The sequence below is a fragment of the Sander lucioperca genome, chromosome 21 (assembly GCF_008315115.2).
Source record: "Sander lucioperca isolate FBNREF2018 chromosome 21, SLUC_FBN_1.2, whole genome shotgun sequence".
Classification (NCBI taxonomy): domain Eukaryota; kingdom Metazoa; phylum Chordata; class Actinopteri; order Perciformes; family Percidae; genus Sander; species Sander lucioperca.
The window spans coordinates 8,927,999-8,945,829 of NC_050193.1; the positions used below are offsets into that span (position 1 = coordinate 8,927,999).

Genomic DNA, 17,831 nt, shown 5'->3' on the forward strand with positions numbered 1-17,831 from the left:
AGTCGAACAGCAATTTAGAGGCGAGGGAAGAAGGTGATAGGGAAGGTGGGATGAAAAATACAGTAGGAAGGGGACTGGCAAATCATTTTGCCCTGCAGTGCCCAACAGTAAAGATTTCACAAAAACAAGGAAAGAATTGTTGAATAAAAGATTGTTGATCAGAAAAGCAGTTTAGCCCATGGATGATGTTTATATTATTTTAGCAAACCTGGTCATTAGATGATTAAAAAATCTACGCCAAGACCTTTTGAGTAAGCAAGACATTTGAGGCATAAAGATGATCAAAAGTTTCTATTTCTTTGATCTTTGTGATTCAGCGAATGGGTGAATGTGAGCTAGGGAAAAGGAACTTTAAAACCTTTCGATCAGTACCATGTGGGGCTTTATTGGTGTGCTGCTGCCATTCTTGCTGCCTTGGCGGGCATGAAGGACACAGAGACCCAGGGGGCAGAGGGACTGGCCATCGCTCGCTCACATCATTAAAGTTGATAAGCTGGCAGCTGGCAGGGGGGAAACCTGCCACCAGTAACCACCAGGTCCCTGACCACTTCACTCACATTTTCCAAAACCTTTTCTCAATCTGCTCTCCGCCTTTTCTCCCCAGTTCGACTGGACTAGGCCCCTTTTAGAGCACAGGCCAGTTGGTCTGATGAGTGGCGCCGTACTTCTGGAAGGGGTGGAAAAGTCCGACCTCACCTGAGGGATCTTTGCCCTGTCCTCAAGGCCACCAGGCTCTCCATCAAGCCTCTGAGTAACAGTAAACATGTGAGACCAGCTACTTCCACACACCTCCCTGCCTTTACAGGCCACACAGTACACATAACACACCATTAATACAGTTTATCCAGATTTTTAGAAATGTCACAGTTGTAATTATATTTGGAGGTGGATTACCCATTTTAATATGCACAGATTTTTGGGACACAGGGTTTGGATTTCAAGTTTCAGCATGTATGGACTTGGATTGTATGGATCAAGTGAGAAGGTGGCATAAGCATATGTGTGTGAGAGAGTTTGTGAGAGGGAGAGACAGATGTCTGGAAGATGCTAGGTTGGCAACGTTTACAGTGGAGGAGTGCAGGCTTTGTAAACGGACGAAGGAACACACACAAACACACGTACCCACCCCACACAAACTCCCCTCCTTACACCAAACTGAAACCCAAGCTTACAACAGCCGCGCACCGCTGCTAATGTCCTCCTTGTGTATATAAATTGGTATTTGTGCATGTGTGCAGATGTGTCTATGTGTCTACTCCAGCTACACTACAAGTTGAGCAGACTCCCTCTCTACAGCTGTCCATGCCCCAAAGCACGTGCACCCCATTTAGGTCGCTGCTGATTGAGAGCTGCAGTACTGACTGGGGGGTAGCAGCATAAGGGGAACATGTAGTTATTCATTTTCATTGCGCTAGGATTTCCCCTGGTTTCTAATTGAGGTATTGCCAATGTTACCCATGGAGGCTCAGTGTTACAGTTGAGGTTACCCAGCGGAAGGGTGAAACAGTGTTGAGCAAAGAGAGGTGGGGGTGCTACGTATGGTAGGAAGGCCTGTAAAGAAGCTGCTGCCACTAACTACACCCCATTAACGTCAACCACAGGGAGCAACGACACAGAACCGTAAGAAATAGTTATAGAGAAAGGCTCACCATGTAATGCTTTATTGTACTGCTGCAAAAATGTGGTTAATACAACAGCCAGCATATGCATTCTGAGGTTTTGAAATGTGAAAAATGCCGCTAATGAACAAATGTTTTCCTAAAGCCTTGCTTGCCTGCAAAGTACAGAAAGCCAGAGTCCAGAGTTGATGATTAACTTGAACAGTAGACAGAGGGTTACCTGAGCTATCGACTAGACAGATAAACACTCAGACTTCCTCCTCTGTATATCTACCTAAGCTCCACCTCGCTCTACCCGCTCTGCAATGCCTACACATATTGTCTGCAATAAACAACAGTTTTGGAAAAAACGTGGACCTCTTCCCTAAAGGCAGTGAGCTTCCACAGTACCTGCTTTGGACACGTCTGGTCAGGTTCTCAGCTCGGCCAGCCCGCGGCAGTTGTTATCAAAAGCTGCTGAAGGATTTAGATGATCGAATATTATGAAGAGATGAGTAATGTTAGAGCTTAGAAGAGATGGAGAAGATAAGCAGCTGGGAGCAGTGTTGCAACCATTGACTTCTGTTGTGGGTTAGAAATTGATTGAAAAGTGATTGACACTCTGAAAATGAATGAGATTTGACGCAGATGCTAATGTCAACAAGCTCTCCACAAAGGCAAGATTGCACTTTCACTGAGAATAAATACAAAAGAAATGGAGAAAAAAAACAGCAGCAGAAGCAAATAATGACCAACAGCTCTGATAAGCTCACAGTTTGGAATTGGATTTTGCTAAGAAAGGAAGGTAGATAAGAGGAATCCGGAGCAACTGCACACAGCATATGAAATCTCACAAAGGTTATGCAGAAAGCTGTGTGTGTGTGTGTGTGTGTGTGTGTGCGCACAACTTCTTAGCACAGGTCTTCAAGGTGGCTAAAGTCCCCTTAATGACAAACCCAAAAGGAGAAATCTGATTAGCTGTAGATTATGGACAAGTTGACATACACTTGTACCAGTGCGAGAGGCATGGCTGTGTGTGTAAAGTGCACACACACTGTACTGATACACCAATGCACTATACCTTAAGATGCCTTAGTGCACATGTGCACACATGAAATGCTTATGGATACATTAAACTATTAATATCAGACACGTTGCTGGTGCACACAGTTGCACAACGCACAGATAAATGATTCACATATTTCACAACTTCTTCCCATGACACTCTTTCCCCATTACCAGAACCTGAATAACTACATACATCTGAAATCTGATTCAGTCAACAATGTAGTGCACAGACACTGACAGGAAACGGAAGACCAGGCCTTCTAAAACGAGCAAAACAGAACTCTAAAAAGAAACTGTGATATTCAATATTCAACAAGAAAATTCATTCAAAAGAGCTGAATCCAGAACAGGTTACATTAAAGTGTCATATTTCGACAGCGGATATGAGAAGTTGAATTTGCAGTGGTCTAGCTCAACACATTTTTTTTAAGTTGTATGAGTTCAGTGCATGAAACAATAAACAAAAATAATTATGACTACTACTTAGGCCTGTACACAATGTGCCTAACATATACCTGTAACAGTACTACAGTATGACACACATACAGGACACCTGTGGGAACTAAACGGTGTGGCATTATACTTGGTATAATGGCGCTATTACTGTCACCCAATCATAAGCTGCCCCACCTGTTCCTTAACCATGTCGCCTGTATTTTTTTTTCTTTCGTTCATTCTCTGTGTTCTGTAATGTCGGAAGTTCACAGAGGAGTGAAGCCAACAAAGAGCTAAAGGACTTGCCAAGTTTCTGTATCATGATTCAAACAGCCAGACTGGTTTTTGATGGGTGTTCATTTCAGTTCAGCATTCAGTTTTTCTGTTGTTTCTTACTGAACACTACCACTTCCACACTACTACTTACACTACCATACATTTAGAATCGTAACCCCAACAAATTATTCTAAAATCTCTTACTTTGAACAAGAAGTGCTGCACAACAGTTGACTCTGCTGGTTCAACAGCATTTCAACTGGTAAGGCCAGAAAAGGGTTAGGAGCCACAGATGTACAAATTGAACAGTTGGCTTTATTGAAGTTCATTCAGGGTTTATTAGTGTCGGTACACACAGAGGCACACGGTCACTTTGATCTTCAAAGGGAGATGAGTTCGAATGAGGGGCAATAAGAAGATAATAATGCCAATCTACATCCATTACTCCATAGATCACAGGGTTACCCGACATTCAAAGTAGCTTTTACTTTTCAGAGGGTGAACGGTATTCCATGTTACCACATTGCCATCTAGTGCTTAAACTTGGGACAAACCTTTAGTCCACTAGAGAGACTTACAGACATGAGCTTCAGAGACTACAGACATGTGCTGTGTGTACTACATTATACCTGTAATGGCAGCTTCATTTTATTCACTAATTTAAAAATCAAACATATTGAAAAATATGTCTATAAAGCTATGTGTGAAGCAGCTTTTAGCAATGCAACCAATATTTTTCGTGTACTAGATTCTACAAATTCTGTCTTATGGATTTTAAACAGTAACAAGTTAAATGGACAAATGCAAATTAAAGAATTTGTAAATATCATTACTGTGGATATCTAAGAAAACCCAAGTAGAAAACTGCTCATTGTACTGCAGTGTAGAGGACATCTTCTACAAATCCATAGCCTTATGCAAGAGTGACACCTTGTGGGTAATGTAGTCAACTATAGTGCAGTAATATTGTACACACCGAGAAAAGAATGAAGCTCTGTTGTTATATGCAGTCAAGCTGAGAGTAGAAAAAAGCAGGCAGATAAAGTCAGCGTAGTACATGAAAATAGTTTGAACTCAAGATACACAATACAGAGCTCTAACTTTGTACCCACTGTGATGTGAAATAGAAAATACATGTATTTCATACCACTGATTTTTTATCATAACATACTATTATGACATCCAGACCCCAATATTGTATTGAACTGTACAGCATGTTACAGTAAGTAAGTAGGTTAGTAAGTAAGAAAGTAAGTAAGTAAGAAAGCAGTGTAGTCTTCCAATGTGTTTCCAGACAACTCTTATTGTCTACTCGTCGTATTTCTGACCTCTAGTGGTGTTTGAAGAAAGTGACATATAAGAGGGATGAAACAACTTGGCTGTGTTGTCCTTTACATTTTTTTTGTGTGTGGAAAATGTCACTAAAGGTATTTTGAAAAGTTAACATAAAAACATTCACATAAAACCATAGTGAAGTCATCATAATCTCTATCTATCTGAACATTTTACAGATAGATAGATAGATTTAACTAATGACTTTTTATTAAGCTGTTTTAACCCTCTGCTTATGTTTTAGTCAAGCTGCTTACTTTCCATTTTCAGTATAATTGGAAATGCATTAAATACATTAATCAGCCTGATACATTTTTTTCCTCCCTCGGTTCCATTGAACATGCAGAGAAACAAAAGCCTTATTAAGTTTCCAACCTGTTTAAATGACATTTTGAATAGATTGAATCGGTTTTTGATAAGTATGTTTTTGTAAGACTTTACATTTTTTTTTTAGAATGAAATTTGTACTTCATATTTCAAGATTGATTTGTGAAATTTGGATGCACAGCTGATACACAAGTTACTGTCAAGTGACCTACAAAATGTGTAACTGAGAAGTGTGCATTGTTTCGGGTTGTACAGGTTGCAGATACATGCTGTAGAGTAGTATTCTGATTTATCTTATAGTTGGTGTTACAAATAGTGTTAGGACAGGATTTATATAGACATGGCAACAACAGGTAAATGACACATTGTCTAATGCAAATGGAACTGACACATTGAAATGTAAGTGTGGTCTGTGATTGATTAAATCGGCATCTTTTCAATAAACAATGATTAGATTCCTTTTTTTAAATTTCTTGCTAGTTATTTTTTAACCATTAAGACATATTGTGCTGATAGTGGATGATATCGTATTTTATATATTACATCACTGGGAGAGCATAATGTAAATTGAGTTTAAAAGAGGGATTTTGATTGTATTCTGAGTAACTACAGTATAAGCTATTATTTAATGCCAATGCAGAACTTTTATTTTCTATATTTCTATGGATGATGACATTTGAGCATAAGTGACATTGTTAACAGTTAGTTTTGTAAACACAAACACCTTACTGGAAAGAAAAAAACTTTTGTAGCCTTTTTTTTATTTATTATAATATATATAAGTTTATTTACGTATTTTTAAAAATGTATTGTTGTCATTTTTAGTCGTTGATTTTGTTGTTATAATTTCTTTGTGTTTTTTAAATGTTTGCTATGTGGAGCACTTTGGGCTGTATTATATTATAACTTTATTTACAGACTCAAGGTCCAGATATAAAAGTACACATAACATATTACAGGAAGGGTACACACAAACATAAAAACATACAGACATACTGTCTACCACATATTACATAAAGGGAACATACAAAACATACATACATACATACATACATACATATACAGACACAAAGATGGTTATGCACAATACTTAAAACATATGCAGATGCGTGTTCCAGTGTTTCCAGAGTTTGGAAGTATATCTGGTATCACTAAGTGCAGGGTTAGTTAAGGCAGTTAAAATTGTATTCTTTGACTCTGTTAATCGGCACCTGAATTTGTACATAAAATTCCTCAGCACAGCATGGAAGGTGGGAACATTACTCGTCATGTATGTTTGTATTAAAGGTGCTATATAAATAAAGTTGAGTTGAGTTGGGTTAACTAAGTATTTCAATTAGCACCACAGATCTTTAGTGGCCAACAGAGGAAATACAGCCCAGTGAACTATTATTATGTTACTGTGTACATTATCCACAAGGGCGCAGCAGAGTCTACCAAATGCACAAAGGCAACTCCAAAATTCAACCAGAGTCTGCACTACAACATAGCCACTGTTTCTCATTGAAAGATTTTACAGAGACAAAATATTCCTCCTCAACGTCAATTTTTGTCATAAAACCCATCAGCTCATCATAAACTCTAAATCCTCTCGAGGAGCATGAATGTCCCTTTTCCACAGCCTGTTGAATGAGTGATGCCCTGTGATGACAGCCTGAGGTCTGGACGGGCTCCAGTCGTTTTAGCTGTCATTAGAGCACTTTGGCTCTGTATGCTTATCTGTGCCTCTGGTCAGAGACACCGACAGCCACTTCCACAGTATGTCTGTCAGAAGCTCAGGGCTCACTGTGGTAGCTTGGCCACAGAGCATACAGGCCGACTGGGAGAGCCTTAAACACAGGAGCATCGGCCTCGCTGTCACCCAGTCTACAGCTTTAATGTGACATGATCATTTGTGTGCACCTTCTAAATGTCAGGACACTTACTCCAACATAATTGCACCCTTTAAACAAAGCATTAAAAACAGACACGCACTGAACGCTGTCAGCCAGAATCACATGGATCTCCCACACAAGCACAGGATTTAACGCAAGCATACACACTCGTCTGAGGAGCCTGGTGGTCTGCTGTGTCTCGGAGAGGTCACACAGGAAATTTCACGCTCCTCTTCACACTGAAAATGTCTCCTTTATCCTCCCCACTGTGAACGAAAGAAAAGGGAGGAGTGAAAGACTGGATAGAATGGGAAAAAAGGACCCAAATCCTGAATGAGGATGGCTTACTTGTGTAGGTGTGACTCCTTGAAACGCAGTGGCGTTGCCGTGGCGACCCACACCCAGCAAAGTAAAGGCACGAATATGGTCACAGGTTCAGTGGAATGTGACATTTGTGAAAAGGGAACACAAAGTCAGGAATTTTCCCTCCAAAACGAGAGGACTGATAGAGAACAAGACAGTTTGAGAGAAAACAGGAGAAGGAATGTCTGGTATTTAAAACATCACAAAACCAAGATCATTTTGATTTGTTTTGCGTGCAAGGTAGGTCTACGAAGACACCTGAAGGTCCACCACCATACACCTGGGGGCTTCATAGGGACACACATACAAAAAAAACACAATGGGGAGGAATTTCAATAATTTAATCAAATTGTGCATGTGAAGTCAACCCTGTGCTCAATTCTACACTGCAAAACCTCTCACTGGTATAATAGCCTGCAGATATTCCATTGCAAAAGAGTTTCAGCCTGTTCTGAGCATCTCTTATTCACTACTCTTCTGCAGATGCATAGTGTCCTTGTAGGTAGGTGGGTGGGGCATGCAGCCTTCCTGTGGCTGAGTGGAGTTTGAATAGAGTGCTGTCTGTCTGCGTCCGGGACGACAGACATGCCCCTGTGCTGCACTGTGTGTCTTCGCTGTTTGCTTTCTGCGTGTCGAGGGGCATGTTGGGAGAAAGAGCCTGTCCTCCACCCATCTTCCTTTCACCTTGCTGTGCTCTCCATATCTCCAATGCTCTCTTTCTTCTACATGCATGCAGAGTTCAGTGTGGCTGTGCTTACACAGGATGTCAAGGACAGAAGGGATAGCAGGATTTAAATAAACGAAAAGTCAAAGGAAGTGTGCCAGATTTTATCACCCAATAGGGAATGGTGGGCCATACGGCAGAGTTAAGTTAAAAGGTCTAAACACCAGGTGCAGAGGGAGGTTTATCAAAGAGGACAAGTTTTAAGTGTCACACCCAGAGGCATCATTTTGAAGAATCCCCCACTCATGTTCACCACTTCCTCTAAAGAACCCTGCCACGCTCTCACTCAAGCACACACTGTCAGTCTCTCTCAGCCTCCCACTTCCTGATAACTCCCAAAGCAGGATAACACCCTCCTTTACACACACACATACATGCCACCCTCTGTGCATGGTGTGGTTTCCCTGTAGGAAATCAGCAATCTGCTGCCATTACCCACCAGCATTTACTCCTCCTCTCTCCTCCATTCTATTTCTTCCCATGTTTATACAAAGCATCTCTCCCTCCCATGAACATCATTAGAAAGAGAAAACAATTGTTGGTAGGCCAGTAGGAAGAAAGCACCACACAGACTGTGGCAACAGGCCAGAGGAAAACACAAAATAGCTAATTATTCTGAAGGGGTGGTCTGGTGTCATAGTATCACAGCCATGTGAGGTACAGTACATGTCTATAGCTTTGTGTAGCACAATAGACATGCTACTACTTTGTGTTTTACTGAAGGCACTTGTTCATTGATGGGAGTAGGAGACACCTCAGTTTGGCATTTTCAAAGTACAAGGCCATAAAGTGCGCATCCTCAAAGCTAGCATTCACAACACTGCATTTCATCTGTAAAATGTCAAATTCTGAGGAGATGGATTGGCTACTCACAAAATGACGTGTTATGATATAGCTTTTGTGTCTGGTAACTTATTAATTTGCCCACAGTTTTTACACATGCTCCTTTAGAATATATCACAATTCTCAAATGGAGGGAAAGCGCGGAGAAAAAAAAATACTTTACACAGTGTTCCCGGTTTTACAAATTCTCTCTCTCTCTCTCTCTCTCTCTCTCTCTCTCTCTCTCTCTCTCTCTCTCTCTCACACACACACACAGATAAACACATAGGCACAAACACATACACCTCGAAACAAAGGTGCCATTTTACTCAGGAAGGGTCAGCAGTTCTCTCCATCAGACATGGGCTTGTTCTTGGTCAGAGGCTGCTGCCCAATCTCAGGCCACCCTCCCTTGGCTACATTGGCCCCCTGTTGGCCCCCACCACCCCGGAGACAAGCTCCCCATTGTTCCTGCACTACTAATAAATGACAGTTCTTCTGTTCAGACAAACTTTAGAGCCCATTCTAAACACACACACACACACACACACACACACACACACACACACAAAACAAAAAAAAAAGTAAATGGTGCGCTATATGAAAGGACACACAACAGCTTTTTTACAACCTGATATTTCTCATGGCGCTCATTAAAGGTTATCTGACACTAATGATGGAAGGATATTTTCCTGCAATTTGAGCCTTGTGCGCCGCAGACCTGGTGAGGTAATGCTGAGGGCACATTTTGCTATAAAAACAGGTTGTAAGTAATGCATAATAAATGTTTCTATTGCTTTCCATTTCCCTTCAGCAGTAGTTAACGGTCATGACATCGAGACACGGTTCACCAAGAGGTCACACTGCTCAGTCGGTGTTGTCACCTGTGTGCAATGTCACACACACACACACACACACACACACACACACACACACACACACACACACACACACACCAGATACTGAGCTCGATCAAGGCCAAGGATCCGAGGTGAGCTTTGAGTTTGGACATGATAAATCACCAGTCAACTTAAGCTCATAAACACACCATTAACACGCTCAACCACAGCAACTCGATCTGTTTACCTTAACCACTGTGCTGGGGACTATTGCTCTCTGGCAGGCCTGTATTAGCATGCCTGGGGGCCTGATGCACATGTCCATCAATGGGGCCGGCCAGCTCCAGCGTTGTCTCAATGCTTTATCGGGTCCTTTTCCAGCACTTTGGGCTTGCTTCCATACATACTAGGTATTTAACTTCAAGGAGCAGACTATAAAGTTAAATCACTGCATAACACCACTAGTGTGGAAGGAGTGTGTCTGTTTAGTCTGAAGTGTGTGTGTTAACTGATTCGTCCAGGTAATATTTTAAGGTAATGGAAAATTGTGCTAATCACCTAACAACTTGTGGATAAGCTGCCAAACTGAAGGTGTGAGTAGCTCTGATATTAGCACATTATGTTTTAATCTAAGTATAAAACAGATGGCTAACAGCTGAATTTGAACTTAAAGAATTGCAAGTGATGAGGAAGTTCCTCGGAAATGTTGAGTGGAGTAAATACAGGGTTGTTAAGTGACTCTGACCCTGGTGTGTATATGGCTCTCTACTGCGGTTCACCACAAGCATATCATATGACAGCTCAGCCAGCACACTCAGCCCTGTGAGAAAGCAAATTCCTGCTTTGCTATTCTCAGCTACGGACCAAGACATAAACAAAAGTATCGCCAAAGAAAGTACATCTATTGAAATATTCTGGCTGCTTTGATGTCTAACAGTCTAAGAGAGAGAAGCGGGTCTATGAGAGTGGGCGTGCAGGGGTGTATCTATGTTTGTACGGTGCTAACACAGCACAGGGGTGATGTTGGCGGTGTGCAGGACAGATGCTGGGCAAGCAAGGTCACATCAACAGACATGTTCCCGCTCCGCTGTTCAAACCACAAAAGGAGGAGGAGGAAGAAGAGGCAGAAGTTGTGAGGAGTAAAAAAAAAAGCCCCAGTGTTTAGTCAAGGCCTGCTCACTGACACAAAGTCTGTCTTTGTCTGCCTCCCAGGGTGCCAGATAAAGGAATTCTTGTGTGTCGGGGGCTCTGACCGAGTTTATTTGACACTTCAGCTCCTTTTGTGAAGCAAGTGTCCCACCGTCAATGCTGGCCATGAGAGTCACTTGGCATTAGACAGAGGGTCCCTCTTCAGTGGAGAAAGGGGGTCTTGTTTGGAGAAGATTTTTAATGGAGGGGGTGTGTGGGGGGTGCTGAGTTAGAGGGGAGGGGTGCTCGGCCTGTGCTCTGCGCTGTATACAGACATATAGTGGGGCTCTGTCCCTTGCCCCAACAATAGATCCTTCATTGCTAAGGAAGTGGACGGTATTGAGGAGTGAGAGCTGAAGGGTGAAGAACAAGGAAGGTGGAAGCTTCATCAGAAAACTTGCATGAACACACATCTACTATGAATGCAATGCCATTATGTCACTGTATGCTCATTAAAGATGGAAATGGCGACAAGCAGAACAGGTTGAAACACTTCTCTCATATGATCCTGACTGATATATGGTTCACCATTGAGTGTGATCACATGCACCTGCAGGTTCTATTCAGATGAAGCATCTACACATCATCCAAATCTTTCTGTGTATTAACCATAGACATGCCATGTGTCACGTATAGCAGCAGCTTGCACTACTGACAGCCACTTCACATGGCAGGCTGTCAGTGTGGGCAAAGTTCTGGAGACATATTTACTCTCACCTGAATAGAGTCACTGTGGGAGAGGTGGGTGGACTGCACTTGCTTTCTATGGTCACTGTATCCACACTGTTCATTTACTTTGCTGTGCCTGGTCTTTCACAACTTATGACTTAGGTCGTGGCTCTATGAATGGTCTGTGGTCACCTGGCACTGCAGGTGTACAGTATGACGACTTCCGGGTGAGGACAGGTTATAAAAGGTGTCAATTTGAAAATGGGGGATTCACATAGTGGATCTGAAATACAACTAAATCAAGTCGAGTCAGTTTTGAAGCTGAGAGATGGGTGCGTAATGAACCCAGAGAATAACGGAGAAGTGTTCTCACACTGAACAGGTGAACCTAAATATGTGGAGTAGTTAATGGGTTTGACAAAGCTTTTTTATATCAAACACGCCCCACTCCACAGACACAGATTGGACCATAATTTGATCAGAGTTGTCCTAAGGAATCCGAAGTGAGAGGAGTTGGATTGTTAATTGGATTTTGGTAGTGAAGATGTAGGCCAAATGGGTGTGTAGGGAGATAACGACAGAACCTTTGGTCAAAACAGCCATTGTTGTTGAACGTTTTTGTTTCGTTTGTGAAATAATATCGAGTGACATTAAGTTATTTCTAATTGAGATCCACTTTGGAACACCCCAGACTGCACTGACTATGCGGCACATTTTTTACAACTCAAAAAAGAAGAAATGACAACAGGAGTTTCCGACAGAAATTGAGTCACCTCATGGCATTTCACTGACAGAAAGGTAGAAGTCGTAGGTAATTCTTATTTCTCACATACCTGCTGGGGAGATGCGTTCTGTCATTGTCCAAACTGCTGGACATCTGCTGAGCATCGCTTTTAAAATATATTCCAGGATATTCCTTTCCTTGTGCCAAAATCCACCGCAACAAACATCGATTTCCAAAATCATATCATGGTATTGGCCAACTATAACACTGGTCACACGCGTATAGTATCCCAAGAGACTCGTCTGTCCGACAAACGGCTTGTCCAGCAGAAGGACTTTGGCAGCAGGAGAAATGGACACCACTCATCCCGTGTAAAAGACAGTATTTCCTCATATCCTACAGGACTACACACAGCTGGAGTGTTGAATCCATCAGCTGTTGCCATCATAAAGTTTCACCAATAATAATAATAATAATAATAATAATAATAACTCCTCCACGTGTGTCAGTAGTGTAATGAAGAGAATGTAATCCTCTTAATCTGTCCAAAGAATCCTTGCGTAAAGTGACAGCTGCTTTGGTAAATCACGCAGGTCGATCAGTGTGATTATTTCCAATAAGTAATAAAATAAGCTGGTTCCTCCTTGTGGTCCAGTGAAGTGATGATCTCTACTGGAACTCCAACAAGCGTCTCTGTAGCTAATACGATGCGCTCCCGTGAAGAGCATGAGCCGCACTGAGCCATAGTTGGAGCAGAGTAACGCAGCACATGCTGCCCTCAGCCAACGTAAGCGCGCAAGGCATGATGGTACGTGGAGTCTATTGTTGTTGTTGCTAAATATTTGAGAACAGGAGCATGATACCAGAGTAAAACCATTGAAAATAGCAAAATAGAAAATAAAAACACTGAACATTGTATGGAATAACATTATAACTTAACATATAGTGGCAGTAATGTATAATTGAAAGTACTGTATAATTGATTTTTGCTTACATTGGAGGGGGAAACATGTTTGCCTGCTAAATTACATTACATCAGCCCTGTTAATATAAAAAAGTTCTACTGGCAATAGCCTATTAATCATCTGAGCTTTAATCAGGATTTAAATTATTATTATTATTATTATTATTATTATTATTATTATTATTATTATTATTATTATTATTATTATATAATAGCCAAGTAAGTTATGTCACAAATATAGGCTGTTACAATTTGGTTGCAATCATCTGCATCAGCTGTCAGTTTGTTCGCAGGTTTGCGTGTGAGCCCTGTGTGAGCACTGTGAGTGAGTAATAATGATCTTCTGTAGCTGTGCAGAGATACAAGGATGTCGGTACCTTGAATCACCGGCCCATGAATGAATCTCTTGTCTTTCTTACCTCACTTTCATGTCTTAACCACCTCCAGGCTTGCTTGTATTTCTGGGATCATAGCTACCCTTGAACCTGAAAACAAGGACTGGATTCCTGGGAACGGAGTACTGCCTTCAAAGACTAAACTTAGAACAGAACTTACAGTATACTTTATATATAAGAAAGTCAAGTTAAATTAAAGTGTTACTCATTAAATTGACATAAGAGCAAAAAACTCAATGTGATATTTGCCATCATTTATGGGTTTGTCATGTGTTAGACTGTACAGAGAAATGTTGACTTCCCTGTTAATAAAGTCATTTGAGAAAAGAATATGGATTATGTATGTGATTTTAAATTCCACTATGATAAAACCATTGTGAACCTACTGTATACAATTTTGGGAATTATGGCATTCACTTTGATATATTATGGCTGAAAGTGATCAAAATAGGACATAGTATATATGTGGATAACGTGGGTAAACTTTGACTTAAACAAAGGATCCTCATCTGGGAAATCTGTCATATTTCTCCCCAGAGAACTTACAACAAACTGCATTTCATTATCCATATAATTTACATATCTGTAGGAATTTAGATCTTTTGGATTTTTGCTATTAAAAATATTATGTGTAATACAAGGAATAGAGTGAAAGTGGCTTTACCCTCACCACTGATACTTATCTAATCACAAGACACAGTGTGCAACACACACTAAGCAGGTGAAGCTCCACTCCACCTTTTGCTTTGCTCCCCATTTGGCCGTGCTCCAGTACAATCCTTGAGTACCTGAATTGCACGCGATTCTGTCAATTGCAGGTACTTGATGGCTTTCTTGTGTGCCGGGGTTGAAAAGTTGCTGGAGGTTTGCGCACACAGCATTGCGTGACTAGAGCTGGGGATGGAAACACAAAGACATTGTTTTCAGTGATCAAACCCCCTTTATAGTAACTCAACAGCATTCCTGTCTCGCATTCCTAAGCCACCGCTGCTGTGTGAAGGGTTTTTTTTCTTCCTTTTGAGGAAAAAGAAAGAAAGGAAGGTTACACATTTTTATCTGGTTCACCGTGTTGACCTCACTTCTTGCTCAAAAGCCACTCTGCATCCTTAGCTTATTAATCATTAATCAAGGCTGAATTAAAGTATTAGAGGCAATTATCTTGGCGAGGTAATTAAGAGGTAATGATCTCTTATCTAAAACGATGTGATAAATGTAACAACAATAGAGCTGGCAGTTCCTCCTGCTTTCCTGCTCTACAATCACTCTGCCTCACAACAGAGCCAAATGAAATGAAAATGCATTATTTATCAATGTGTGTACCTACATAATGCATGTGTGTCTGCAGGCCTGTATGTACGTGTGCTTGTGCATCCTCCCTCTTCCACGTCTCTACTCACGCCAGTGTGTGTTCGTAGGTATGTGCTAATGTGCACACAAATGTTTTCCAGATTGGTGTGACAAGGATAATCATATCCAGAGAGCACAAAACCATTCTGAACGCTGCTCACACAGATGGGAGGAACAGGAGGAATGCATCAGAGATTCAGGGGAAACCAGGCTGACTGAGTGAAGAGAAGATTCAGATATTTTTAAGCAGCATTAACAATTTTCTTAGCGGAGTACACATCGAGATGCACAACTCCTAACGTGTGTGATGCAGGGATATCAAAATGAATATGTGGAAATTTACTATATCCAAAGAGCCCATACAAGTAGCACAGCGATCACCTGGTGGTGGTGAAACAAATCTAATATTTACCTGAAGCAATGACCTCTACAACTTGTGCTTTCAACATACAAAACATAGAGAGGACAATGGAGTCAGTCATATCTCCAGTGTGTGCTCTGAGAGTGATTAAGACTAGAGGACATTTATTACTGGCCCGTCTCAGACAGAGAGGGGCTTCAGAGCAGTGCTCTTGTGTTGGACTGTTTGGATGTCCTATCCCCCTGTATCTCTTTGACTACCTCCAACACAAGGCTCTATTCAACCAGACTGGGAACAAATGTTTCCTTATGTAGCTCTGAGTGCCCAAGCTCTAACGACAGGATAGAGAGCAAGAGCTTATGAGACCGGAAGACAGAGAAGGTTACAATAATGCAAGCCTACCCATCACTATTTAACTACTCAGTCCATCTTATAGTATGATGTGAGCTGTGTTAGGTGGTGGGGGCGGGGGGAGTCCTGGAAACCAAGGGACAGATGAGAAATGACAAGTATTTCCCAATAACAGCATGCCCTTTCACTGGCATGGCCCCCACCACAGGCTCACTAGCCTGCCACTGTTGGTTTCCCCTCCTTATTTTCCCACTCTCCCACTTTTCATGGGTGTTATTATTTCTACATCCGCCAGGGAATTAATTCGGTAAATATCAGCCAGGAAACCTGAGGTTGGATTCCATGTTGGCAGCTCATGTAATTCCATGTTTGGCCAATATGCTGACTTCCGTCAGGTTTTTGACCTCTCTGTGGGAACGGGCAAAGTGAAGCAAAACAGCGGTCACGGCAAGGTTTCACAGTGATGTGGGTGAAGATTACTCATGTGAAAAAATGGCTTGTGCCTGCTCTACTTAATAAGACATAATGTGGCGTGTACCTCTTTTCTATAGAATCACCCAGGATAAAGAGCTAATCCTGTTGTGCTATGAGACTGATATGGTTGGAATAATTCCAGCACCCCAGGGAGTCAGATCTGTGGATGGAGGCTCTTTCAAAGGAAACCATGTAAACAATGACACCCCCCACCCCCTCCCCAACCTACTATGTTATTCTTAACATTCAATTGTAATGTAAAGATTTTGGTAAAAAAAAATCACTTTCTTTATTCTGAGAGCTCATCAGCTCCCTTTACCCCTTGCTGTCTTTAGGTCTTCTCCCTCTCGCCCTGCATTAAGCTGTCAAACTGTAACAAGGGTTCTAATGTTTACTCAAACATGTTTTCCCACTTAAGGAAAAAATTAAATGAACTTTTGGCCTGGATTGGCTGTGTGCAGTGACACTGACATGTGCATGACTCATTCCTCCTTCCTTCCTAACACACTTACACTGGCAAAGAGGGAATTTCTTTGGAAAAACACACCCTTCCTAGAGCCTTACCATAGTGTGACCATGAGACTTTTTCAACCCGCAGGTGCCTCCGTTTATTGGGTTTCTGTGTCAAAGAGCACACACTGTTAACATCAAATGTAAATAACTGCTTATCAACAGAATACACCTTAATTTTCTGCAGGAAATTACAAGTGAACCAGAGAGTGTGCACTTGGAATGCATATGTTGTCTATGTACATTTCTATAATTTATTTAGAGATACATGTGTTTTAAGGCACATAAATCTTGGCTTTTAACCAAACCAAAAGGGCACATATTAAGGTGAGTTTACGGTTAAAATTTGAATTAGGAAAAGGTGAATGTTAAGGGTTAAAATAAGGGTATAAAGTAAATAAATAGTATCTGCACTCAGCACGTTGGTATATGCTAGCTTTTGTCTGTAGATGCTTTTCTAGGTGTGTGTGTGTGTGTGTGTGTGTGTGATTTCAATGGCAGGCTGTGTGTAGGCAGCTGGGAGTGTGGCAGGGCTATGCGTGACTAGGAGAAATACACCTGTCTCTGTGCTCAGGTACGGAGGGGGAGCTGGCACGCAGGGGCCTGCCAGCCGAACAATGCTCCCTATTATACCTGCGCTCTGACTGCAGACACTCACAGGAGGAAGCCCTGAGCTATGTGTGTATCTCTCTCTCTCTCGCTCTCCCTGCTCACACAATCACACGACATACAGAGTCAAATTATTTATAGTACACATATTGTGCTGACTGCAGGCGCCCCAGGCTAAACCCCCAAAACTCTGCCTTTTACACGCAAGCTGCCAATCAGAGCTGTGACTGACATATTTCACTTCCAATCAATGAGTGGAGACACAGTACTGGCAAAAGGACAAAGGTTGTGTGTGGTTACATACATAAGTAAGTGTCTTGAAACATTTTGCATGCACGTCATTATTTGGTTGCAACCTCAATGCAACGTATATTTCCTCATTAAATGGATGTTAAAACAAATGCTAAAAAGTAGAAATAGTCTTATCATGATGAATAATATTACTCTACAGCTACACACTTACACAGAGATAACTAGGAGGTCTTACTGTAAAGGTCTATAATAATAGAGAGCTTTCAATATAAACCCATGTTGTGACTCTTGTTAAGTAATCTATTATCAGTCTTACACCAGCCCAGGTT

The 17,831-nt window shown here is 41.5% G+C and overlaps 1 long non-coding RNA gene across 1 annotated transcript in view; it reads right to left on the bottom strand.

The window, feature by feature from the left end:
• Positions 1 to 12,999, bottom strand: part of LOC116059344 — a 63,356-nt gene extending 50,357 nt beyond the window's left edge. Inside the window, exon 1 of the long non-coding RNA XR_004107290.2 lies at positions 12,349 to 12,999. This is a non-coding gene — a long non-coding RNA (uncharacterized LOC116059344). The remainder of the gene's footprint in view (positions 1 to 12,348) is intronic.
• Between the last annotated feature and the right edge of the window lie 4,832 nt (positions 13,000 to 17,831).